Source organism: Protobothrops mucrosquamatus, unplaced genomic scaffold (genome assembly GCF_001527695.2).
Source record: "Protobothrops mucrosquamatus isolate PMUCROS unplaced genomic scaffold, P.Mucros_1.0 scaffold271, whole genome shotgun sequence".
Taxonomy (NCBI): domain Eukaryota; kingdom Metazoa; phylum Chordata; class Lepidosauria; order Squamata; family Viperidae; genus Protobothrops; species Protobothrops mucrosquamatus.
In genome coordinates this window covers 595,093-610,754 of record NW_015386616.1, presented here as the reverse complement: position 1 = coordinate 610,754, position 15,662 = coordinate 595,093, and the positions used below count along the sequence as shown (strand labels likewise).

Below are 15,662 nucleotides of genomic sequence, written 5' to 3'. Positions count from 1 at the left end.
TGAACCAGATGGTTTTCAAGAGCAACCATGTGTACAGCACATTATGGTAATCCAATTGTGAGGTGACCCCACCCTGAGTAACCAAAGGGCCTTCTGATCCAAAAAAGGTGCAACTGGCATATTAGCTGTACTTAGGTAAGGGCCTCTTGGCCACATCTGTCACCAGCTGTTCAAGCAGGGACTAAGAGTCCCGGATTGCACACAAATCTCAAAAGGGGAAGTGCAACTTCATTGAGAGTCAAGAGTGGAATATCCAGAGATCCTTGCCATGGCCAACTTGCCACCGCCAACTCATCATAGGACAATTTGCCACTGTCAACTCACTGTGGAACAACTCTCTGCAGGAAAAGAGTCACACTAATATCAAAGAAATGGTGCAATAAAATCATTAAAGAAAGGATGCAAAAGGGCCTCTTGTTAAGCGTCATGTTGTGATGGGTGCAGGAAGATGGGGCTCCATCTTCCACATTCGATTTTGCCCTGCTGGGGGCCCTAAAAAGGTTCGAAAGTTGCCCCAGAGAGGCAACAAAGAAGGAGGGGACCTTCATTGATCATGGAGGGGTGGCGACTCCTCTGTTTGATCCGAGGAAGCCTTCCAAACCAGCAAGGGAAAGACTGGCTACACTTCTGTGGCCAGTCAGAAGCTGCTGACAATCAAAGAAAATAAGCACTAAGGAGCAACTTTTGAGCAGCGTGGATAGAACTGGGTGAGACTATATGCTTTTTTAATTATTTTTCCTTGAAAAAACCGCCCAAACCAAAGAATCCTCCCTGATGAAAGAGGGAAGGAGATTTTCCACCCAATTCCCTCAGGAAAAGAAAAGCGGCAAACTGCCTTTCGGTTTGCCATCGTGGCACTGGCGGATGCATGGAGACAAGCTCTGTCTTCAGCGTCCGGTTTCATCCCGCTGGGGGACCCTGGAAAGGGTTGAAAGTCACCCTGTAGGGGCGACAAGCAAGGAGAGGACACCCACTCAATCACGGAAGGGTGGCAGCCCTGCTGCTTGATCCGGGGCAGCTCTCCAAACCGGCAGGGAAAAGACCGGCCATAGCAATATGGCTCATCATTAAGCTGCTGACAGCCGAAGTCAAAACTACAACCAAGCACCTTTAAAGCAATGCGGATGAAACTGGGTGAGATCTAGGACTTCCGATTTGCCGATGCGGCCAACGCGGCCACCATGGACGTCTGGAAGGCGAGCTCCGTCTTCCTCATCCAGTTTTGCTTCGCTGGGGGACCCTGGAAAGGTCAAAAGTCACACTATAGGGGTGACCAGCAAGGAGGGGATCCCCCCTTGATCACGGGAGGGCAGTAGCCCTTCCGCTCGATCTAGGGCAGCCCTCCAAACCAGGAGACAAAAGACCGGCCATAGCAATATGGCTCGTCACTAGGCTGCAGACAGCCAAAGTCACACTTACCACCAGGCAATTATAAAGCAGCATGGATGAGACTGGATGAGATCTACCTCTCTTAAATCCTAACTATCTTAGCTGCTTAAAGTACTTAAGCTGCTTAAAGTACTTTCCTCCCTGTGGAGACAGAAGGGAGATTTTATCCCTCCCTCAAGAAACAGCAGCAACTGACTATCCAGGGGAGTTTAAAATGTTGCAAAACAACTTGATCCTAATTTGAATTTTATTTTTAAAAATTTGCAGACTAAAAGATTTTCTATTCTTACTGAAGATCTGGGTTTTTACTTATAAAAAAGAAGCAAAACTGAAAAGATTATAAAAACTTTGGACTTAAAAGAAAACTTTAAATGGTAGGGGCGACATCTTGTGGCTAAACCTGATATTACAACTTGTTATTGCTTAAAAGAGACTTGGCCAGTAGCCCAGACAATAGATAAGACTTATGTAACCTTGAGACATCAGCTGTGAGAAGCTCAGCTGTGTTCCATACTTAGTGACAATTTTTTTTTTTGCATTCTCTGATTGTAAAGCTTTTAGCCTAATACACTTCTAAGAGAATATGGATGAAGATCAGGAATAGATTCTCTTTATGTTGAAAGCAATTCATCAAACTATTCTTACAGCTACTGATGAAATAAGAGGTTACAGAAAAGAACAAGATGTCAGCCCAGATATACGAACTCAAACTTTGATTACAACTAAAAATCAATTACACAGAATATAACAGAAAAAGTGGAACAATTAAATATTATGACAGAAGATTCAACTGATCAACAAATACAGTCAATGGAAAACCCAGAAAAGGGACTGACAATATGGAAAAGGGAAAAGACTTTCTACATAAATCAGAAGAAACCTGAGGATCAAGAAGAACAGACTGAAGAGAAGATAAACAGTTCAGGACAACTACATCGAGATAGAAAAATAGAGAGATGATTTGTTAGTCCTCTAAAAAAAAAAATGGCGATCGGATGGTTTTTTTCTACGTCAAACAATATACATAACAACACAGGGAGATTTATTTGATGACTCAAAAGCATGGACATGGAAGATGATTTGGCAAAGAAAGAAAGCTAGAATAAGACTGAAGAAAATTGGGGTTTTGACTTATCAGTAAGAATTAAAATAGAATATACTCAAATAGATAAGATGTGTATTTTGAATACTAGATATTGTTATGAGTTGAGATAAAGAAAACTTTGGTCATTTAAAACTTGGAAGTATAAATATTAACAGTTAAATTTGAACATTGATTTGCTCATAAAGGTTAAATATAAAGGTAATTAAGATATATATAAGCTAAAAATGTATCGATGGATGTAATAAATATGTTCTTACTTAGCGATAATAAAAATTACTAGCTTAAATATGAGATAGTAGATATTAAGAGAAAAAGAGAGGAAGTATTAAATGTTGAAATAAGAGAAATTTTGGTTACTAAATTTAAGATATTTGGAAATTACCAGAAAATGAGAATATTATATTGTATTATTAATTAGTTGATGTAAGATGGTGTGAATTCAAATAGATAAGATGTGTATCCTGAACATTAGATCTTGTGATGAATTGTAATAAAGGGAATTGGGGTTATTTAAAACTTGGAAATTATAAATATTAAACGTTCAATTTAAATGTTAATGGGAAACTAAAAATTGGGAAAAAGTAATCAGGACATTGATTGTCTAAAAAGATTGAATGTTAAAACAACTAGGATATGTATAAATTAAAAATTATTGATAAATGTAAGAAAGTTATTTTTATTTAATCAATATAATAAGAATTGTATTAATTTAAATATGAGACAGTAAATATCAAGGGAAAAGAGAGGAAGTATTTAATGTAATAGTTTGAGATCTGTACTAAAGTTATTTGTATGTTATTGAATTATTGACCAACTCAGCCGCCATGTTGCTTTTCAAATATTTAAATGCAAAACTAAAAAAATCAATAAAATTTTCTTTAAAAAAAAAAGAAACTGGGTGAGATCTGATCTTCTCTTTAAGACTTTAAATATTTTTCCTGCAAAAGCTGCCCAAAGTATTTCTCCCCCTGTGAGGAGAGAGGGAAGGGAATTCTTACCCCACCCTCTAAGAACAGTGGCAACTGACTACTTAGGGGAAAAGAGCAATTATAAGAACAATTCTAATTTAATTGGATGCATATACCTTTGAAATTTGGGAACTAAAAGTTTTCCTATTTTTACTGGAGATATTGTCTTTTATTTAAAAAGAAAAGAAATAAACCTTGAAGAACTATTATTAAAATTCGGGACTTAAAAAGTTTTAAATGGCATCAATGACATATTGTGGCAAAATATGGTATTACAATTTGCTATTGACTAAAAGAGACTTGGCTTGAAGCCCAGAACTTAGAAAAAACTCTCTCGACCTTGACAGATACCACCTGTGAGAAACACAGCTGTAAAGAAGGTACTGCAAGATGGTTTATCTGGCCTGTTTGAACTATGAAGATAAACCTTTATTGACTTTCAGAATTATATGTGGGAAATTGTTTTCCTATTTCTTTACATGAGAAGTCTTTGTTACTACACGAGATGATGGAATACTTTGGACTATAAATTCTTACTTGCCAAACAATTTCCACTATAAGACTATCTGCAATACGTGAAATAGATGTCACACATCTAGCTACAAAAATTTATTTTTAACGTTTGATTTTAAAATCCTTAACTTAATACATTATCAAGAGAATATGGATAAAGATCAGGAAAAAATCCTTTCTATGTTGAAATCAATACACGAAACCATTCTTTCAGCATGTAACAAAATAAGAGGCAACATAAAGGAACAAGATATACAAACCCAGATTTTGACTACAACCAAAGACCCAACAATGCAGAAAGCAACAGGAGAAATGAAACAACTAAATATTAAGACAGAGGACCCAACTGACCAACAGATCCAGCCAACAGGGAAATTAGAAAAGAGAGTGACAACATTGAAAATGGAAAATATTTTTTTCATAAATCAGAAGAAACTTGAGGAAAAGGAAGAAGAACAGACTGAACAGAAGATAAACTTATCAAGGCAACTGTGGGAAACTGGAATAATGGGGAGGCGATCAAAGAAATATAATGGGGCTAGTTCTTCCAAAAAAATTGTAATTAAATTGTTTTTCTTAACTCAAATAATACACACAATAATAGAGGGAGAACTGTTTGATGAATTAAAAGTACTGACATGGATGGTTAGTTGGCAAAGGAAAAAAGCCAGAGAAAGGCTGAAAGAAACTAGGGTTTTGATTTATTAGGGGGGATTTTATACTACTGATTAGAGGGATGAAGATGGTCGAATATAGATAATTTTTTTTAGAAAATAAAGTAATATTATAACTGAATAGGTAAGATGTATAATAAGATTAATAGATTTTTGGTTTAATATGGTGGGGAAAAAGATAATTTTTAGAAAATAGAATAAGATTATATGCAAATAGATAAGAGGTATACTTAGAATATTAGATTTTGTTATAAAAGGGGAAAATGTAGAAGTTGAGATAAGGGAAATTCTAGTCACCTAAAGCTTAGAAATTATAACATACCAAATGTTAAGTTGAATATTGAGGGGAAATTAAAACCTGGGGGAAAAGCTACAACAGGACATTGATGTATATAAGATTGAATGTAAACACAATTAAGATATGTATAAGTTCAAAATTATTGATAAATATAACAAAGATGGTTTTACTTAGATAACAATAAGAATTATATTAATTCAATATGAGATTGTAGATATTAAGGGAAAAAGAGAAGAAATATCTGATGTTGTAACTTGAGATTTGTGCTAAAGATTTATGTATGTTATTGAATAATTGATTACCCAGTCACCACGCTGCTTTTTAAATGTTTAATTGTAAAATTAGAAAATTAATAAAATATGAAAAAAAAGAAAAGAAAAGCAGCAAATTAATTGCTTGGGGGAAAACAGAGAAAATCACAAGATTAATTTGGAACCAATTCAGATATATAGCTTTGAAATTTGGGGACTAAAAGTATTTTTGAGACTTTTTTTTAGAAAAGAGACTTGAAAAGTTTGTAATATAAGTTTGGATTTAAAAAGCTGGAAGACGGGGTTAATGACATCTAGTGGAGAACTATGGCACTACAATTTATTATGAAAGGAACTTGGCTTGAAGCCCAGACTCAGATAAGACTTTGGTTGTCCTTGGAAACTTTCATTTTTGAAGACTGCAGCTGGGAAAAGGGAGAAAAAGACCTCTTGAGCTGCTTCTTTGTTGTTTCTGGAAACTTTCACTTTTGCTGACTGCAGCTGGGAAAAGGGGAAAACAACTCTTGGGCTGCTTATCTGTGTTGGGGACCCTATTGGACTATAAAGACTACATACAAAAACAAAATGAGTGTTCCATACTTAGCCTTAAATGATAAAAAATAATCTTTAACACCTGTCTCCAAAGCTCCCAGTTTGATATACCAACAAGAAAATGTTAATGAATCTCAGAAAGAAATTCTTTCTATGTTGAAATCAATCCAACAGACAATTGTTTTATTTCATGATGAGACTAAAAATAACACAAATGAGATAAAAGAACAATTTTCTAATCTAAACTTACAAATCCAGACAATGACTACAAAGAAGGAACTAGTAACCTAGAAAACAGAAGGAAAATTAGAAGAAATGGATCCAAAAATGGAGTACCTAAAGAAAGGAATTAACAGACAGATACAGACAAATGAAAAATTAGAAGATGCAGTGGTAACACTGGAAATGGAAAAGATATCTTACTTGTCAAGATCTCAGAATACATTTGAGGATAAGGAAAAGAGCTGATCAAACGGATGATAAAGCTGTTAGGAGAAATGCTGAATATTGACAAACAAGAAATGAAAAGAAAAACTGAAGGAGAAAGATGGAGGCTGTTTAATGAATATAAATGGGCTGAGCGTTCTTCCAAAAATACGTCAATCAAATTCTCTTCCTCATTCCAAACAATATATACAAAAACAGAGGAAGAATTAATTGATGATTCAAATGTACTGACTTGGAAAGTTATTTGGCAAAGGAAGAAAGCTAGAGTAAGACTGAAGAAAATAGAGGTTTTGACTTATTATTATACTATTAAACAGATGTTTGAATATGGTTAAGAAAATAGATAACTGTTAGAAATAAAAGTATTATTATAATTAGAAGGATAGGATTTGTAACTAGAATATTATATTTTGTTATGAGATGGGAAATATGAAAATTCTAAAAGGGTTTGAATAAGGAAAGCCTTTGGTTACCAAAATATAATTTATTATGAGAAAATTATAAGCGATAGAGATACCTTGAACATTGAAGGGAAATTAAAATGGGAAGTGGGAAAAACAGGATATTGATTGAACAAATGAATTTTAAGTGCAAATACAATTGAGATATGTTTTGGCTAGAAAAGATATTATAAACTGACACTATCAATATTATGTACAATACCAGAAAAATGTGATGAAGATGTCTATATTTAATTGTATATGTATTAACAGTAACAAGAATTGTATTTGCCCAGTGTGGAAAAATGCATATCACCGGAAGAAGAGAGGATCAAGGAAGCACTGGATGGTGTAATATTGAAACTAGACTGAGAAAGTTAATATGTACCACTGAATTACTAATGGACCCAGACAACATGTTGTTTATTAAGTACTTATGATTGTAAAATTAGAAAATTAATAAAATATTTTTTTTAAAAAAAGAAAGTATGTAAAAGGAGGGTCAGAATGAAATGCGAATGACAAAAATTAAAATATTTTTTAATTTATTTTAAATAATTGAATTGTTAAATTGTCCTGTGGCAAGTTGTCCCACAGCAAGTTAGCTATGGCAAGTTTTCCCATTCCATCCAGGGAGAGGGGGCCAAATAAACACAGCACTTGGTTTAGTTAAGCATCAGCCTTATCTACGTCTCCCTGTCCAGACCCACACAGTCTCTTTTTTTAAATAATAATTTTATTAAAAAATATATTTACAAAAATAAAAAGTAATACAAACTAAAAAAGAATAAAAGAAAAATAGAACAAAATAAAGGCACAGAAAAGAAAAATAAGAATATAGTAAAGAAAATATATATGTAAAGAAATGACTTCTTCCTTCATTACAAATATAAACAATTTCAGCAACTTATCATCTTCTCTTACAACAAATGATCTCTTCCATTATCCCAGCTCTTATCTATGAATAAATTCTTAAATGTTGTCATTTCAGTCCTCTTGTCAGCAAAAAGTTCATTAGCGGCTGCTACTCACACTGCCACTCCCCCTACCTCCGATCCTCATGACAGATCTGCAAGGCCCCAAAACTTGCAGAGCAGCCTCAGTACTTTTTTAAAAAATCTTGCATTGCACACTGTCCCCCCATAGCCCCCATGATTGCCCATCGCATGCTGACCCCACAGCACCATGGCTTCTGCCTGCCACCCAATTGGCTGGAGGCTATTTGTCCCATGCAGCCAAAGGCCTAGAACAAAGGGTGTCTGGGTGAAAGGGCTGGGATGAAGGGTGAGGGACGAAGAACCAACGTCATGGAGAATGGCCAGGGGAGGGCCAGCAAAGGAGGAAATCTGGCTGTAAATGGGCTGAGGTGAGTGGCTGGGGATGAAGGAGGCACGACCAAGGGTCTGTACCTAAACATCCCATTCCACTCCTGGCTGCTTCAAGTAGCAAGGGGTAGGGGTGGAGAGTAGAGTACAGTTAATCCCCGAGATACAAGCATTCACTTAACACTCATTCGAAGTTACGTGATCAGCGCCCCCTAGTGTTTATGAGCAAATCCCAAAATTATGACTATTGCAGCATCACAGCAGTCATTCGTCCTTACGAGTGACCACAGAGGCTCTGCAATATTCACCCTATTCCTCTCCCCGCTCACCATAACTGCTTCCCCCTCCCTTCCTGCCACGCTGGACTCACTTACCTTGCAAAATCTGTCTCCTCTCTGCTGTGGTTTCTTTCTCTTTGAGGGAGAGGAGAGTCAAATTGGAAATGCTTTTTGCGCTGACAATGGAAGCTCCTGGGTGCCATAATATCACGCGAGTTCAAACAAATTCTCTACAAAAGAGATTATGGCCCCTGGAACCTTCCATTCGTGTGTGTGGGGGAAGTGTTTGCTTTGTTTGCATGCCTATGGGCAAAGCGTGGAATCAGAGTTGCCCGGGCGCAGGAACCAATGCCGTCTGTGGCCTGGGTGCGCTGCTCGCTCATGTGCACCAGCCTTGGTTTGAGGGCAGGAACAAAGCCTTCAACTGAGTGGGGAGGCATCAAGGGACCAGGTCCCTTACACCTGCATCTAAGCTGGCAGCAGCAGCAACCATCTGAGCAGCCATATCCCCCTTCTCAGCCAGTCAGCCACCCTGCCTGACCTAGTCCTTGCTGGCTGGCACAAATCCTCACCAGTCTTCTCTTCCTCCTCATCGTCCTCACTCACTGAGCAGAACAGCTTGAGTTTCTCTGCTCTGAGTGAAAGGAAATGGAGGCACAGAGCAGGATTGCTCTCAATAAGGCTGGCATACGCAGTGCATCTGCGTCTTCTTGAGAGTAATCCTGCTCTGTGCCTCCAGTTTCTTCCTTTGGGATGAAGCAGAGAAACTGAAACTGCTGCTGCTCAAACACTTTTTATCCAAACATAGACCTGAGAGAGATTGGAAGGTCTGTGTGCCTGCAGTGGGGCACTTCAGAAATGGAAAGGAACACTCCATGTGACTGCTTGAAGTTCCATGTGACTCAGGTCTCTGTTTGTGTTGTGTAGTGGGAACAGCAAGGCATTGAAGACACGGAGTTGAATTAACAGCTCTTTATTCAGTTCTCACAGAAACAAGCTCTAGCAGCTGTTTGACTTATATTTATACGGACTGCCACTAGGAAGCGGCCAATCAATTTAAAGTACTCATTCCCGCCTAAAAAAGGCTTAAAGTTATACAGACAGACAGTCTACAATATCAAATAGAACAAACAGCTAACCATTTTTATAATGGACCTTATGAAATGCTTAATACATAACACCCCTTCCCCCCAGATCAATACATATCCAAAAATTTTATATAGTCATTTAGATAAGTAGGCGGCTTCCGCGATCGTTCCGATCGCCGTGATTCTGCCGGAGGTTCCTGGTCTACCCTTGGTTGACTGGGTAGACCAGAGTCTTTTTGACAGCTCAGGTCAGGTAGACCAGTCTCTGTTTGCCTTGTCTGGTTGGGTAGACCGGTCTCTGTTGTCTTTTCTGGCCGGGTAGACCAGTCTCTGTTCGTCTTTTCTGGCTGGGTAGACCGGTCTCCTTTTGGGTGGTCTGTTCAGATAGACCTGTACACCAGTCTGTGAGCAGAGCAGTTCCTGAAGGACTGGGAAATAAGTCCTCCAGCATACTTTGATCTGCGGGCACAGTTCCTTTGGTTGGTAGCAACTCAATCACGACTGAGTCATCCAGCATGTCTCCTTGAGTCGCGCAGGACTCTGGCGGCTCAGATGTGCCGCAGCTGTCAGGCAGCCCTCAGCTCTCCTCTTGGTTGGCGGTGAGGGTTTGGTTCGCCTGCCGCTGACGCAGCTGATCGATGTGGCAGCGCAAAACACGCCCATCTTCCAGGACCACTTCGTAAGAGAGTGATCCTGACACCTTACAAACCACAGCTACCATCCACAGTGCTCCTTGACTGTAGTTTCTTGCCCAAACCCGGTCACCGACTCGCAAATTCCTCGGGGGCTTGAGCTGCTCTGTCTCTGTTGCAACTCTGTCTGGATGGAGACGTCTAGCTTCGTGGTTAGCCGACGTCCCCATCTCAGCTCCGCTGGGCTACAGATGTTGATGTGCAGGGAGTTGTGTGTTGGCAGAGCAAGAAGTCTGCCAACCTGTGATGCCAATCGCCCTTTGTTATTCTTTTAAGTGCTTCTCTGGTCATCCTGACCATCCTTTCCACTTTACCATTAGAGGCTGAGGTGAAATGGGGCAGAGGTGGCGTGTCTAATCATATTAGACCTTAGAAATTACTAAAAATCTGCAGCAGTAAATTGTGCCCCATTGTCTGATATGATTACATCGGGTAAGCCATGTGTGGCAAAGATTCTGCACAGTTCCTGGATGGTCCTGGCAGTAGTCATAGAAAGGACAGGAGCTACCTCAAGCCACTTTGAGTGACTGTCCACTACAATGAGGAACACCTGTCCTTAGAAGCGTCCTGCATAGTCTATGTGAATCCTAGACCATGGAGTTTGCGTAGTTTCCCAGTGATGTACTGAGGCTTGAGGCATTTCAGGTCTGGACTGTTGGCAAACCTGGCATCCTTTAACTTGAGCCTCAATATCCTTATCCAACCCTGGCCACCACAGGTAGCTTCTCGCAAGTGCCTTCATCCTGACTATTCAAGGATGACCCTCATGCAGAGATTCTAAGACTCTTTCTCTTAGCGTGTGTGGGACTACAACCCTACTCCCCATAGAATACATCCCTTGTGTGCAGACATCTCATCCTGTCTTCTAATAAAGCTCTGAAACTCTGTTCCAGGACTGGTTCCTGGCCATCCCCTCAGCACCCAGTTCAAAACTCAGCTGAGAGTTTTGTAGGGGGCTATCTCAGAAACCATATCCCCAGCATGAAGGGGAGATTCAGGCAAATCCTGAATTGACAGAATGCGTGCAGCAGGTGTGGGGTCTGGTTCTAGATTAGGCAGGAGCAGTCTGCTGAGTGCATCAGCATGACCCATTTCCTTACCAGGCTTATCGACTAGCCTGTAATTGTAGGCTGCCATAAAGATTGACCACCTCAGCATCCTTGGAGACAGGATCTGAGGAGTTTGCTTGTCTGCAGTAAACAGACCTAGAAGAGGCTTGTGGTCTGTAAAGACCGTAAATGGGTGACCATAAAGGAAATCATAGAAATTCTTTATTCCTGCAACTATGGCTAAAGCCTCCTTATCAATTTGAGCATAATTTCTTTCCACGGGGGAAAGTGTCCTTGAATAATAAGCTATGGGAGCTTGTTGCCCATTTGCCATTATATGGCTCAAAACTGCTCCTATCCTGTATGATGACGCATCACATGCAATACTGATAGGCAGTTTTTCATTAAATTGTGTTAACACAGAGTCTGACAACAGAGTGATTTGACTGCTTTGAAACTGTTTTCGTGGGCCCTAGTCCACTGCCATGGTGCCCTTTTATCTAAGAGCCTCCATAAAGACTCTGCTAATGCAGCCTTGTGAAGAAGAAAGGCGTGGTAAAAATTAAGTAACCCCAGAAATGCCTGCAGCTCCCCCTTTGACTTAAGTCAGGGAGCCTGCAAAATAGCCTTAAGCTTTGAATCAGCGGGGTGTATTCCGGCAGCCTCGATCCGGAAACCGAGGAACTCTGTGGAATTGACTCCTATTTGACATTTTTCTCTTTTGAGCTTCAGCCCCGCTTCGCAGAAACGCTGAAGAACAGCCCTTAAATGTTCTGCAAGTATCTCTGCAGACTCCCCAACAATTAAAACATCGTTGAAATAAGGGCACACACCTGGAATGTTTTTTAACGTGCGTTCCATCACACTCTGAAAGAACCCTGGGGCTACACTGACCCCAAACTGCAGGCGACGAACCTTGAATGCCCCTCTATGGGTTACTATTGTTTGAGCCTCAGTAGAGGCATCATCCACAGGCAGTTGCTGATAAGCCTGTGCCAGGTCCAGCTTTGCAAATAAGCAATCTCCTTGTAAGGATGCCAGAATGTGGCTAACTATAGATACCGGATACGCATGCTGCTGCAGTGCCTTATTAATAGTGCACTTATAATCAGCGCAGATGCACACCTCTCCATTAGGCTTGACCAGTGTAACTATGGGGGTTTCCCACACACAGCTGTCAATAGGTTGCGATACTTCCTGTTGAACGAGCTTATCTAACTCTGCATCAATCTTGGGCTTAAGGGCAAAAGGCACTCTATGAGGCTTTACTCTGATTGGAGCTATGGTTGGATCAAGGTGGAGAGCAATTGGTGCTCCTTTGTACTTCCCTAAATTGGGACTGAATACGTCCGCAAACTCCTGGCAGACAGCTGCCAAATCAGCTTTTTGGGTTCTGTTTATGCCACTCACATGGATGCCCAGGTCATCAAACCAGTCTAAGCCGATCAGGCTTGTTCGCTGGCCTTTCACCACCACGATGTTGAGGGGACCCTCAAACTCTTTGAACTTTACTTTTAGCGTGGCTTCACCTTTAACCACTATGCGGGCATTTTGAAAATCTGTCAAGATTAAATCTGACGGCTTGAGTCTGACTCGTTTCCCACTATGTCTGCAGATGTAGTTAAAAGTCCTGTAAGACATATTGACACAGCTGACCCAGTGTCCAGTTCCATGGAGCATGGACCTCCTTGTAGCTTGACTTTTAGTCTAAGCTTTTCTTTTAGGGGGCGATGGGCTCTAGTTCTGAGGATGCTTCTTCTTCTGGAGCAAAATCCCACTCTATTCTGCCCCGGGGCCCCATTAACTCTCCTGGGGAAGTCTTCTGGTGGAGATTCCCTCTGGCGACCTTACAGATGATAGCAATGTGGCCCTGTTTGCCACATGCTCGGCACACAGCTGCGCGGAACCGGCATTCTGAGTGCTGGTGTCGTCCACCGCAGCCCTGACAGTTAGGGAAGAAGGCTGCCTTGTCAAGTGGCTGCTGCCTTCTTTCTGGGATCTTCTGCACCTGGTCGATCTCAATGTCTACGTCTGGGTCTTCTGTTCTCTCTGACTCTTCATGATGCACAGCCGTCTGGCTGGGGAAATTCTTCGAGGGATGTAAAGCCTTGACGGCTCCACCTGTGGCGTCTTCTGCCATCACTTCTTTCAGTGCGTCCTGGAATGTCAGGGTTTCTTTAGCAAACAGCCTCTGCTGTAAGTCTCTGCTTCTCAGGCCACATACCAGTCAGTCCCAGAGCCAGTCCTCTAGGTTGGGAAATTCGCAGAGCCGGGATGCTTGGCATAGGGCAGCCACGAATTCAGCAACGGTTTCACTTGGCTGCTGTTCTCTCTGCTCAAACACGTGTCTATATGCGATAATGGACAGTCTTGGTTCGAAGTGCTCCTTGAGTCTTCGTTTCAAGTCAGCAAAGGTGACTGATTTCAAGGAAGCAGGAGCGACTAAGTTCTCCACTATATCAAAGGTGGCTTGGCCACACATGCACAACAAGGTTGCAGCTTTAAATTATCTTCTCTGACCTTGTTAGCTCTGAAGTAGTTTTCTACTCTTGAGACGTACGAACTCCATCGTTCAGGGTGCGTCACATCGAACTCTGAAAGCTTACCAACTTTGGCCATGGCTTTCGGCGTCTTCAATGCCTTATGCTGCTAGGGCTTCTGTGAGTTTCCCAGGGACGGGTCTCTTAGGAAGGCAATACCTCCAGTGTTTGCATACTGGCAGGAAGGGGGGAACGCGGTTCCAACCAGAGTGCCAATGCCTGGTCTTACCCCTTTAGTGATTTAGCTCTCTTCTTCCTAGCAGCATAATCCCACCTTCGTCGCCACTATCGTGTAGTGGAAACAGCGAGGCATTGAAGACACGGAGTTGAATTAACAGCTCTTTATTCAGTTCTCACAGAAGCAAGCTCCAGCAGCTGTTTGGCTTATATTTATATGGACTGCCACTAGGCGGCAGCCAATCAATTTAAAGTACTCATTCCTGCCTATAACAAAGGCTTAAAGTTATACAGACAGACAGTCTATAATTTCAAATAGAACAAACAGCTAACCGTTTTTATAACAGACCTTATGAAATGCTTAATACATAACAGTTTGGATAAAAAGTGTTTAAGCGCCTATGGGGCTATTCAAAACGCAGGGATTTGCTGCATTTTGAATAGTCCCACCAGAGTACAAACACTCCAAACTCCACAATGCCAAATCCTAACCCACACCCCACCCCAGGGCATCCACAATGCCAAATCCTAACCCCCACCCCAGGAAACCACATTCCTTCACTAACCTCCTTTCCAGCTCTATTCTCCATTTTTTAGTGGGACTAAAAAAAAAAGATCAATCTGACCTTCCAACTTCTTGCGAGAAAAAAAAGATCTCACAATGTTGGATGGTCTGATTGAACTTTTTTTTACCGGTAGTCTCACAATCTTCTTTTGTTGCCCTGCACGTTGTGGCAGAGAACAGAGCTGGAAAGAAGGTTAGTGAAGGGATGCTTTACGGAAGTGAGGGGAGAGCCCTGATGCTGATGTAGTGAGGCAGAGCCCTGATGCTGATGTAGTGAGGCAGCAAAAGCCAAAGCAGACCCTTCCCCATCTCCCCTCTGTCAGGAAACCTGACAGAGACTGCAAGCTCTATATGCCTGGAATGGGGCGCTTAGGAAACAGAGCTTTCTGCTCCGTTTCTAAGCACGCTGTTGTGTCCTGAGCCTGCAAGAGGCAGGCTCGGGACGTTGCAAGAGTCCCGGGCATTTGCAGAAGCTGCCCGGGACCAGACTGAGCGGCGCCGGCCTTGTGCGCATGCGCAAGGCGGGAAAAGCCCGCCTCATGATTGGTTGAACTTTCCCGGGGATCAGAGGGTATAAATAGAGGCCTGCGTGCCTCTGCTTGGGTTGTTCGTAGAATGGAGCAAACAATAAAGACTTGTTGGAAAATGCTTCGTCTCAAGCGCCATAGTTCTCCGGACTTAACACTGGCGACGAAGGTGGGATCCAGTCTCTACAGCTAAGAAAAGCTAGAAGACTCACCCAAAGAAGTCCGGAAGAGAAACGGCGTGGAAGTCAGCGTTATCCTGCCAGTACGAAATCGCTGGACGGTGCATGTGGCTGAAAGAAGAAAACCTGATCCTCGATCATGGCAAAAGTTGGGCGTTTAGCGGAATTCGACGTCTCTCACCCCGAGAGGTGGGAATCTTATGTGGCAAGAGTCGAGACGTATTTCCGCATAAACCAGATTCGGGAGGAAGGCTTTTGTGCGTTTGTGGACAAGACGCCTTTGAGATCTCCGAGAGCTTAATCGCCCCGGACTTGCTGGAAACGGTATCATACTCCGACCTCAAGAAAACTTTAAAGGAACACTTTCAGCCCAAGCAGTCTGTTATGGCTTGGAGACACACGTTTCAACAAAGAGATCAGCGAGTGGGAGAATCAGCAAAAGACTACGTTGCGGCCTTGAGAAGAGCAGCTCAACCGTGTGACTTCAAGGACTTAGAGGAACGACTGCGCGATCGTTTTGTATGCGGATTGAGAAACACAGAATTGCAGCAGAGACTGTTCACCAGGGAAAATGTCTCCTTCCAAGATGCTCTGCGAGAGGTTTC

At 41.6% G+C, this 15,662-nt stretch overlaps 1 pseudogene; it reads right to left on the bottom strand.

Annotated features, from left to right (window-relative positions):
• Positions 1-1,141: 1,141 nt before the first annotated feature.
• On the bottom strand, positions 1,142-12,710 carry LOC107286313 (annotated as a pseudogene).
• Positions 12,711-15,662: the final 2,952 nt, after the last annotated feature.